Source organism: Equus quagga, chromosome 4, assembly GCF_021613505.1.
Source record: "Equus quagga isolate Etosha38 chromosome 4, UCLA_HA_Equagga_1.0, whole genome shotgun sequence".
NCBI classification, from domain to species: domain Eukaryota; kingdom Metazoa; phylum Chordata; class Mammalia; order Perissodactyla; family Equidae; genus Equus; species Equus quagga.
In genome coordinates, this window is record NC_060270.1 from 18,215,551 (window position 1) to 18,227,585 (window position 12,035).

A 12,035-nucleotide genomic window follows, 5' to 3' on the forward strand; every position below is an offset into this window, starting at 1 on the left:
TCTCATTCTCTCTTGGCAAGAAAAAGAAAAAAAAAGCTGATTAAAATAATTTACACTTGTATGTGAGTGACTGATATATTCCAATCTCTGAAGGGATATGAATATTATACAAGGGAATTTCCTAAACCCAGTAAATCTGTAATAGGTAAAATATGCAGAGAAGACATTTTTGAATGGGAGAGTCTTTTAGTCTTTTACTGGCAAGAGATAGAGACCTTTGGGTCGATGACTGTGAAAATAGCTTAAGAGATCTGAAATTAAGGTAAAAAAAAAGAATCTACATGATCTTAACCCATTAAATCATAATATCACCTCACAGAGAAGAAAACTTAGCTTAGAGCATCAACTCAACACATTGTGCCTATAAAAAACTTTTTATACAGGTAATAGATATTGGTTGAGAATAGAGAAAAAATAATGTAGTGAAATTTTATATAACACATATACATATATAAACAAACATAGACAACACAGCACATTTCCAATAAACTTCGTAAATATTCCCAAAACCCATGTCCAACAATAATTTATCAGTTAAAATTCTCATACAGCTTTTTTTTTCAGTAGCAAAATCACAGTTAGAGACTTTTTTCTCCAATGGTGTTCTCCTTTTCTGTTTCAAGAAAGCATGACAGAGTATTGATCTTAGGACAGAATCAGGTTGGTAAATGGCTTTAGAAGCCTTTTATGATGTTTGGAAGCAATGAGAATGAGCTGATACGAGGACTATTCACTGTTTCGGGAAAAATAGGTTATAGGCAGAGCTTAGATCTAGGAAATATCTAGCTTGGATACAAGGACTAGACAGTTTTGGGAGGTAGGAGGGTAGAGAAAATGATAAGCAGGTACAAAGATTTGGATCGAGACAATACTAAGTGAACAAGAGGGAGTGTGAGCCAACATAGGCTATGAGAGAGGAAGATATAACAAAGTAAAGAGAACTTGCAAAGTGATAAATTATGTCTTAAAATAGAGCATTTTACTCATCAGCTGATGTGAGACAGTCTAACACTGGTACCTGTTTTAATGCATATAGCAACTGAGTAAATTTCTCTTGGGACAAAAATGACTACCTTGCTATTATGGAACAATACTAAGTGATGATTCGCAACTTCTTTCCACTCTAACCAATTTGGCTTACATTATTTTTGGTTTGTGATGTTATTAGCAATAATTTTTGGTTATTTAAGTAAATAACAAGAACTTACTGATCACCTGCTGTGTAACTGGGCATTCTGAAAGATCTGTGGGAACCATTCGTTATGGTCGCCATAGTAAGGTCCCTCTGTAATAAGAAATTTTCTACCTTGTTAAGAAAAGATAATCAACAGATGGATTGGTGAATGATTCAAAAATAGTATAAATTAAGTCTGAAATTTTGAGAAAAGTGCTCTAAATACACAGAAATTCAAACACATGGAGATCACTTCAACCTTCTATGTGTCAGTCAGGATACTAGGCACTGAGGTCACAAAAAACCACAAGGAAAGATCCTTGTTCTCAAAGAGTGAACAGCCAGGAGAGAGATGCAATTATTTGGGCAATGACAATGAATATCACCTGTGCAAGTGCCCACATGGTACTGTGTCCGAATAACGGAGGCCACAGAATCCAGACTGGAGGGAAGGTTTTCTGAAAGACATGGTAACTGAGCTGTGTACTAAAAGAGAATTCATCTGAGACTGTCAGACATGGGGGTGGGGTCCTTAAGGATGTTTAATATGTTAACAGTTGGAAAGAGTATGGGGTAAAGTTCAAGAGGGCCAACGAGAGGGATTAATGTCAAGAGTTAGGAGCCAACATCAGAGAACAAGCAGTGGAGCAGGGAAGAAAGTATCCTGACCAAAGGAGAGGATCTGTGCTGGGAGCAGTAGGAAGCTCCCTTAAATAAGGGGGTGGAGATGGATTGTTAAAGTTCTTAAGAGATAGGAACTGGCAAATCTAAACTTAATGCTTTAGTAAACAAGAAGTGTTTTATTTTCTTGGGCAGGTTCTCGAAAGTGGTATTTAGTGTAGCAGTTGTATAAAAGAGAGAGCCCGGCTGGGACACTGTCTCAGGAACTCAGGCTTGAAAGGTAATGACCTTTTACCGTGAAGGGGAGAAAAGGGTAAATATAAGAAATATAATTGTGTCAAAATGAATAGTTGACTAACTGGATGTATGAAATATATAAAAGGAAGGTATCCAAGATGAGTTCCATGAACCACCCCCCCTGAGTTTCTGGAGAATGGGATCATCACTGATAGACATCAGGGAGTTGAGAAAGCAGAGTGGAGTATATTGAGGAGTGGGGAGGTGAGAATTCCTCCTGAGCATCAGGCCATTTGGTTAGCTACTGCTACAAAAGGGAGGGAGGAAGTATGTGTGCTCATGAATGGGTTTGGCCGCATGAGCTCAATCGGTATGAATTTCCCAGATGTGCATAATTAAGAAAGGAAAAACTCCAAAAAGAAACCATATGATCCTTTCAGTTTTGATGCTTATATTTATAATTACTCACAAACAAAATAGCATTAATTATTCTGTAATGTCCACTCTCTAAAAATATGATACACACTTTGGATGGAACATACCTAAAATATACCTAACACCTAGGCTGCGGGGACCTTACTCACTAAAGTTTGATTGTCCTCAATTTCTGTTTAATGTAACTCTAGATTTTTTTCCTAGATCTCATCCTCAAATTCTTAGGGAGTCCAAATATTCAAGGCTATGCTCACTGAATTTGATTGCTCATCATAATCCTCTGCCCTTGAGCTTCTTATATCTTTCTTTATTCTAATCTATTTCTGACTGGGCCCAGGCCATTTAAAAAAAAATCTGTACATTTAAAAATGCATTTTGAATATCAAAGTTATAAAATAGTTTTTCTAATGATAAATAAATAATGAGCTTTATGTTGGGAATGTTAGATTTGTTTAAATATTAAAGAAGAAATTTACACAAGATGGTTATAAATATGGAGCTGGGCCTTAAAAAAGGATCCAGTAGTGAAATACAGATTGAGGAGTCATCAGGACAAAGGTGAGAGTTGAAATGCAGGAGTGTGTGCATGTACGCGTGCGCATGCGTGTGTGTGTTTGAGAGATTGAGAGAAGAAAAAGAAGAGCCGAGTCTAAGGACTGCACCTTGGGTAGCATTTGCCGTGTTGGAGCAAGAAAACAAGAAAGCAAGGAAACTTGCTCCTGGAAAGCTGCACGTCCAGAGTGAATCTCCGTTCATCTGCAGAGCACAAAGTGCTTTCACATTCATTTGTCTTTACTTGACACCACATTGCTCTCCAGAGAGCTCTTGGGAAGAAAGATATTATAAATGTCAGGTATTAAGATAATAAACATAAAAACAATAATAGATACTCAAGACCTTTAAATAGAAGGAGAGTGCTGCCAATATTCATCACTAAGTGGTCTGGATCAATATCAAAGGATAATGAGAACTCAAGGAGGGAAAGCTTGGGACATCCGTATGTACGCAATGAGGTCACAAACATCCTGAGGGAAAGGGGTGGTCTCCTCTCCAAATGCACCCTCTGTCTTATCCAAGGTTCCATTAGGCCTGCCATTAATTCAACAGACAATTAGAGAGATTCATCAAAAGATGAATAGAGAGATGATTGCTACATGTATAATGGCGCTTGCACGTCGCCAAGAGAAATTCTAACAACACAGACCCTAACTTCATCATTAGCAGATGATGGACCTTTATGAAGGGAATGGTTTAAATACATGTTTGATGTTTTTTCTAGTAAACAACTGAAATGGAATCTATTCCCTAAAATGCCATTTTACAAGAGTTACTCCAATTTGCAAATGCAATTTGAGATTCTGACGTTATCCAAGCCCTCTACAAATGAAAACAATTACCTTTGGTAACCAGCACTAAAGTATCAATTTTCCTAAGAAACATTTTAAATCCAATTTGAAAAGATGTGGAACATTACACAACCTACACACATAGAGACTCATGTGCAAAAATATGCCCTCCACAAATATACCAAAAATTGGACAGTTGGTGACTTATTAACTAGTTACTTATTTGTCCAGTAACTCATTACAAATTCATCTGAAACCCAACTATGTAATTGGCAGAGTTTAAATTTCAGGTTTGCTTCTTAGTTATGCTCATGTTGCTTCCAGATGGGGCAAATGAGTTACCAGAGAACTGAAGATTAAAACCTTGAGCTCCAAGTTTTGGAGAGATGTTTGCAGAAGGAAGGGTAATGTGTCTGCTGTTATCTTTGGTATTATATGTAGTTTCTGAGCTCAAGTCTTCATATTTGACAAATGCAAATCCTACAGATATTCTGATATGAGAAGATTTGGTACATCCTCACTGTATTTCCAGCCATTCAATTCTCACTGTCACCTGGAACTTGGGGCTCTGTACAGCACTGATTCTTTATCATCTCCACTTGCCTAGGCAGAACCAGATAGAGTGTTATAATGCACTATATGTCAATGTCCTGGCTCTTAGCAGTGCCTTTTCTTATCTGAAATTTAGGGAAAAGAGTCCTTAATTTTTAAAGACAAATGTTAAATTTATGTCCTAAGATTTCTGTGTTACCAAATAGCAAAGAAATCTTGAGAAAAGAAATATTTAATTTTCAATTATTTTTCCTATTGATGAGAGTATAAAATGTTTTCCCTTGTATGAAATAAAAAGTAGGATAGTTTAGATCATTTCTCATAAACTATTCTCACATCTCCTAAATCTAGTTTCAGATCAAATAGGTTGAACTATATCTCCCTTTTTTTTTCATTGAATGGGGCCCTAGCCATGGTAGAATCTAATCCTTTCATTTTACAACTGGAATAACTGAGATCCAGAGACTTTAAAGGTCCTGCTCAAGGTCACACAGTAGATCCTAGCAGAGCCAGGATGAGAAAGCATTTCTTCTTAATATCAGTTCAGAACTCTGATTGAAATACGCTGACAGCCAGGCAAAGAGGAATATAAATGAGTGTGTGCACAAGTGTGTATGTGTTTGTGTGTGTGTGTGTGTGTCCCTTTGCTTAGTCTCTTTCTTTGGGTAGAATATCCCTACCCTCTTCCCCCACTCCCTGGCTCCAACTTATCTTTATGAAGCAGATTTTACTCCTTAATCAAGACCCAGTTCAAACACCATCTCTTCCTGCCTTCCTGCTTTGTCTCAGGCAGTTCCCATTGCTTTATCCTCCTGGAAAGCACTTGAGTCATTTGGGTAGCGCAATTGTTAAATACATCAGAGTTCTTTGCAAATACTTCTGTCTACTTCACCGGAGAAGATTATGAACTATTATCACCACATCATGCCCTCCTTAAGGATAGGACGCAGAGCCAATTTGTCTTTGAATGCACCGTGCCTAGTGCAGTGCTTGATGGTGGTGAGTGCTCCATAGGGGTTTGTGGAAATGGCTCCATCTCATTTAGACGAATTGAGCAGAAACCTTACCCTTCAGAGTAATTACTCTAACCAAGAACTATACGTCTATTGCAGGCATCATATTGCACTTCATTTAATTCCTCTGGAGTGTTTAGAAAGTATAAGGACTTAACTTTAATAAGTACTTTGTAGGATGTTGGGGGTGGGCCAGGTATTGTTTTTCAGAAGTAACACTGGCCTATGCCCACAAATTTGATAACCTAGATGAAATGGACCATGTCCTTGAAAGACAAATAACACTGGCCCCTACGTTTCCCATTAAGTCTTATGCTAAAGAAACAGTAACTGTAACTTCTCATGACCTGTTGAAACCTGCTGCTACCTCCCTGGGTGAAGATGATATTTCTCATCCATTTACAGCTATTTTGTTAAAGTCATCAGAGACAACTTGAAATTTCAGGCCTCATCTTAAGTGGATCATGCTTCAGTTAATGATCTTTTCACTAGCCTGAAGGATTGCTATTGAGGAATATCGGAACTATCACATCTATTCCTATAAGACTAAGAATAGATTATTTAGAAAAGTTTACAATTTCAGACTGTGTGAATGAGACCTTTGAGGACAAGACAAGGAAGAGCCAGCCGTCTAGTTTAGCTGTATCTCCAATGACAGACTGTGGAAGATCATTTAGCCTAAGCCATGTGCAGACCTCCCCAGGCTGAAATATGACAGATCTTGATCAGTGGGAATTTAGGGGCATCACTAACAGTGTTTGCTCTCTTTAGCATGTAGTGTCTCTTTCTTTGCCTTCTGTCTCTGTTTTCACTTTTTCTCCCACTTTCCCTACACCTTTGATTGATATTAAGCTTAGTTCCTATTCCTAAAACTTCCCTTCTTTCCACACCTTTATCTTCTTTTAGGACTATCTCATTTTTTGCCTTTAACCTCATCCTTTACCCCAGGTCCCACACTGGGCCATAAAAGGGAGTTGCAAGTTTAAAAATTATCTGATATGTATACTAAATGCATTTTCTGTGGGTTTTTTTTGTTGTTGTTCTTAATTTCCCATTTAGTTTTCGGTGACCAAGCACTCTTAATTAGAAGTGTTTGAAGATGAAAACAGTAAACTAACCCTAAATATTTACTTTTGACAAAAGGAACAAAAAGGGAGCCAGATACTATGCTAAGTGCTGGGGAAAAAAAATTGAAAAAGACAAAGTCCTTGTCCTCAAAATCATCATACTGTAGTGACACACACAAAAATTGCCTTTTGCTTATGTGTGACCTTAGATTGAATTTCAGATTTTTGTTCTGTAAGTCATTGGCTCCCAGAAATTCAAGGATTTTCACTCTACATTTTAATATACTAAGTGAGACAAAGAATGGAATATTAAATAGGAATACTAAATTGGGAACATAAGGTGATCCTTCTAGAGTTTTATTAAAATTGGCATAGACTTTGAAGACTTGAGACTTTAGTGAAAAGGAGGAGATTTGGAGAGGTTCTAAAGCAGAGCCCCCAAAATGATTAAAGCAGTTAGAAAAATTAGCAGATGCCTATCAGTTTGGAGCCAAGCAGATACTGTAGCTGGATCAAATTAGAATCTGCCCAAAGGCCTTAGAAAAATAGTTCTGTAAGTTAAAGTTTTAAACTATGCATGTCACCACAACTTAATTTTCTTGACACTGCCTTAGTCAGCCCCAGGCAACTCCGGCGTCTTCCAGGCCTCTTCTAGAAGTTCAGGCTGCCTCAGTCCTAATACCATCTCAGCAGAGGAAGGATGTGATCATTGGTCTTCACTGCCATTCCTTCACCCTCTAGACTCAGTGACACAGCCGCAAGTTCTGGCCTCTCATAAGGTCCTCTCCCCTCCCTGCTTTGTCCTCCCAGCAGTATCCTTGACAGCCAGTCAATCATAAAATTCAGCATATCAGGGGCAGAACTCAAATAATTAGCAAGTACTAGATGCTCTGAGCCTTCTGTAAGACTGAGATTCCCAACAATATTGTGTGTGTATGTATATATATATATACTATTATATATAGTCTATACAGTAATATACTAATATTACTATAATATTTTATATGTATGTTCGTGTGTATATGTATATAAAACTTCTAGGTGCCAAATACTTTGTCATATGCTGGAGATACAAGGAGCGATTACATATACTCCTACTCTCATTGTTTCATAGGACAGGAAACATCATCTAAGCTAACACATTAGCACGCTAGAAATTTAGGTGCTGGGATAGACATTTGCAAGAGGAATAGTAAAGGCACAAAGGTGGGACTGATTAAGTGTTCTCAAGATTTCTTAACAGGGCAAATAATTTCAAGAAGAGCATTATGGTTCAAGGGATGATAGAGCTAAATATTTTTAAAAATTGAGGAGAGAAAGGAGAGGGAAGAAAGTCAGACATTGTTCTCCTCAACTGGCACTGCAAGCTGTTAAGTATGTCTAGAAGGTGGGTGTTAGTAGGAGATCTTGAGAGATACACAGGAGCCACATCACAAAGAGCTTACCCTGACCCTCAGGAGCAAACAGGAACTGAGTGATGATGTTAGGCGACAACCTATACGATCATATGGCCATACTTCCTCTACAGCTACACACAGACTTGTACACACTCTACACCTCATTTTCTGTCTAGAGTAGTGAGGTAGACTATCACTGTCCAAATTAAATACTCATTTTAGGGTCTGGCCCCATTCAGGCCATAAGCAGGACTTAAAATAGTGAAAAATATAATTTAAATGCCTCTTTCTATTTTCTGCCCAAACCTCTAAGCCTAGTACCTATTCTTTTCCTCTTCTGCACCTCTTCATACTACACACATGCACACACACGCACGCACATGCATACACACAGGGAGATTTAGTAAAGTCAAAGAGAGATCAAAAAAAGGGAGAACAGAAAAAAATGGGAAGAGACTAGAAAGGAGGTCTTCCACCACTTAGACAAGAAGGAGCTGAGAAATGTTAGAATGCCATTTCCTCTTAGTCATCATTTGCCCCTTCAGATACTAGCCATGAAATAAGCTGACTTTCCAAGATCATCAAGCATACCAAGTGAGATTTTAGCCAAATGTCTGACTTATAATCCTCAATGAGAGCATCTGATCTGGAAACCAACAAAAGTTGGTGTTATAGAAACGTGAAATATTTATACTAATAGACTTTTAAAATTCAGAATATTTAAAATTTCTTTCAAGATAAAAAAATTGTTTTAATATCAAGTTTCATGGCTTTTGCATCAACAATATACAGAGTTGTCAGAAGACTATCGTACAAATGTGTTTTCCCACCCAAAGCTGCATTTCTCCATTTTCTCTATCAACTCTGTAGCCCATCTGGCAGTGCACGTACAGACCACTGGGAGAATTCAAACTTGTAAATTGAAATTTCAGGCTTAAAAAAAAGATAGAAATGTTCAGGATTTCCCAAAAGCTTTAAAACTCCAAACAATAGCAATTCTATTCTGAAATGCCGGAAAAAGTTGTGTGAACTTTTTTATAAAAGCACTGTTGATTAGTATTTGGCAAAAATCTTTGGTAGAGAATGATGGCTTCATTGGAAAGGCAGGCAGCTCTTTCTCTACCTACCCGACAAACCCTCCTTTACTTTTGTTGCAAAAGATTGAATGAACCTGGTCAGAAGTCTGTCCAGATGCCTCTTGTTAGGAGCGGGCCACTGCAATCAATATTTCCCTATAGAAACCTCACTGCATTATTGGGCAAAGGGGAAATGAAGGGAACAAAGTAGCCTGAGGGAACAAGAACTGGCTGAGATTATATCCCTGAGAAGCTTTTGCTGGGATGTGTTGGGGCCTTTCCCCACTCTGGGTTGCAAACTTGATCAGACCGCACTGGATGTCAGTGAACATGGAAAATTCAGCCTTCTGATCCAAGTTATTTTTATGGCTTCTCTTCCTGCTCAACTCATATAACTGTTTCTTAGAATAATATTGATTTGGGGGACATTACTTCCCAATGAACTCATCTTTCTTTTATGGTGAATATTGTTTCTAGATGCTTTCAAATCAGTCAGTCAACAATAAGCTTAGTCAACAATCAGCTACCTTTTTCATCTGAGTCAATCGTTAACATTCATTTTAATTCCCTTTTCAAGGAAATTCAAACTTCTCTAGGAGTGTTTGAATCTCAAAAGCAAGAACGATACTGTAAGCAAGACCATCAGATACCATCCAGTTTTCTGGCTTCCAAACTATGATCCTCCAAATTCTTGGATTTTTCCACCAAGGCCACAGTGCAGAGTGGGAGCAAAGTGAATGCCAAGAAAGCTTTCACCAAATGAAACATGACTTTAAGGTGCTTTTGTACACTGAGGTTTCATTTTCAATTTCATTTAATAAAGTATCTTTTTGTTAGTGGATGGGAAATTCCAGTCTGAGAGAGATTAAGTAACTTGTTTCAGATCACTCAGCTAGTGACAGAGCCAGGATTAGAACCAGGTCCCCAGAGTCTTTCTAAATATCTTTTCTGCCACTCTACATGCAACTCTTCCAATCCCTCTTTCCATCCTGTTGGCATGTACTTATTCTCTTTTAAAAATTTTCCCAGCCTCCTGTCTTCTTTCAACACTTTTTGGTGGCGTCTGGAGCAGTCATTTTTAGTTTCTCTAGCTATTTTATTCAATAGCCTTTTCTCATCAATTCTGAGAGCATTAGCCCACTGCCAAAAGACAAGAGGGGTCATTATTATCATTGGTAGTATTTTCATCTTCCACAATGATGGTATTTTATTTAGAGACATTCAGCTTTCGTAAATTTACACATTAATTGTACTGGTATTAACTCATCCATCCTTACAAAGTAAATAGAGAGAGGTACAAAATTAAGATTCAGAAATGAGAAATGACTTGTCCAATGGTTCACAGCTGTTTAGAAGCAAAAGCAGGGCTGGAGTCCTATTTCCCAGCCTCCACTCTTTCTAGTTGACCAGTCCAAATGAAGAGAAGGATTGGAGAGGTGGGGGTGTGTTAAATTCCCACCTGCATGGGAAATTAGTCTGCTTTCCCTTGACATTTCAAATGACTTGGTTCCTTATTAAATCAGTCATGCATACACTTACAAATTACTCCTTCACCTTGCCAACCTCACCACCAACCTGCTGAAGCAAGACTGAAGGGCCATAAGTTCCTGCATAAACTTTTCTCCACAATCCACATGGTTGGTTGCCCTTCCATCTAGGCATTCTTTGTAGCCTTTAAATTTTGACAATGTTTTAAACACAATTGATACTCATATGACCTCTCATCAGTCCTATATGTTCTCTTCCACTGGATTTTTATTCAAATAATTATCCTACTCATGCCGGACTCTTTCATTTTGGAGACAACCCTCTGTAATACACTACTCAAGACCTTGACCTTATCTTTGCCTCTTTGTGCAGACTCTGACTCCCTATCTGAATAGTCACACCAGAAAGCATAGGATATTGGAAGAAGGAGGGGTAGGAGCCAGGCATGAAGTACATACTCTCCACAGAAAGTAACAATGGCAGGAGAAGACATAATCCTTAGCGCTGGCACATGCATAACTCCAGGGTAACATGTGCCTACATCCAATTAGACATGTAAAAGATACATATATATATATATATATATATATATATATGCAGCCTATGAACCCCTACCTCCTCCATAATATAAGGGATGCAGAGACCAGAAAACAGTCCAAGGTGGAGGGAGCAATATATCCCTGCCACTGACATAATTGTCCTCAAGATTAAAAGATTTGCAAAGAACTGCATCCATTTCTTTGATCCTCCAGCTGAGGGGAGGTACATAAATGGTTGTGATACTAATAAATCCTGATCTAAAGCTCATGCTCTTTGCCTTTCAGTAAGCATTTGGGAAGTTAAAGGTATCAATTTGAACACTAGCTGAAGGCTAAGGAACTTCTTTGTGGTATCAGCAATTCAATTTTCTATTGAAAACTAGTATCCTTTAGAAGTCATGGTAAAAGCCATTTCTGGGTCAGTCATGGTAAAGCGATTACAATCACATTTCTCTATTGCTTGATTGGGTCAATGTTCACTAACGCCCTGTAACCATCACCTTCTTTGAGCTGTCATCTCATACCTGACGCCACTCATGGTGAGCTTCCCTAGTTTGGAAAACCAGTTGAAGGCAGAAGGTGGTTTTCTTTCTCCACTATAAAAAAGAGTTTTGGGTCACAGGTGGCTGCCTTCTCACTGTGCTTTTAAAAGAAGAGAGAAAATGCCTTCAGTTTGCTAGGAGCAAAAATATATTCTTTTTCATCTGAAACCATTCCTTGCATCTCACTAAATATTACTGAGCATCCCACAAGTAGCTTATCATCTTATCTATTTGCAACAGCAAACTAAATGTATTAGGAAACCTCTTCAGACTCGTGGAGCCTAGCAGCCCAGGAAGCTTTGGGACTGAAATATCTGACAGCAGGTGGCCTGGGTAGACCAGCTGTGTGCCTGTACACAGGAACCGCCACTTAACAAGTTAGAGAAGCTTGTTCCCGTAGCTCATGGGGAGTTGGACACAATTCTATTCCCTCTGGGCTGCAGCGGGAAAAGCAGGCAGTTCATCATGTCCTATGCCTCCTTTTTCACGTGATTTTAAGTTGTATTTGGACAGAACAGCTTCATGTGCAGGAGTGAAAATGTCAGTCC

At 38.3% G+C, this 12,035-nt stretch overlaps 1 pseudogene; it reads left to right on the forward strand.

Moving 5' to 3' along the window:
- The first annotated feature begins 2,948 nt into the window (after positions 1-2,948).
- LOC124238164 (alpha-1,3-mannosyl-glycoprotein 4-beta-N-acetylglucosaminyltransferase B-like) overlaps positions 2,949-12,035 on the forward strand; it is a 49,097-nt pseudogene continuing 40,010 nt past the window's right edge.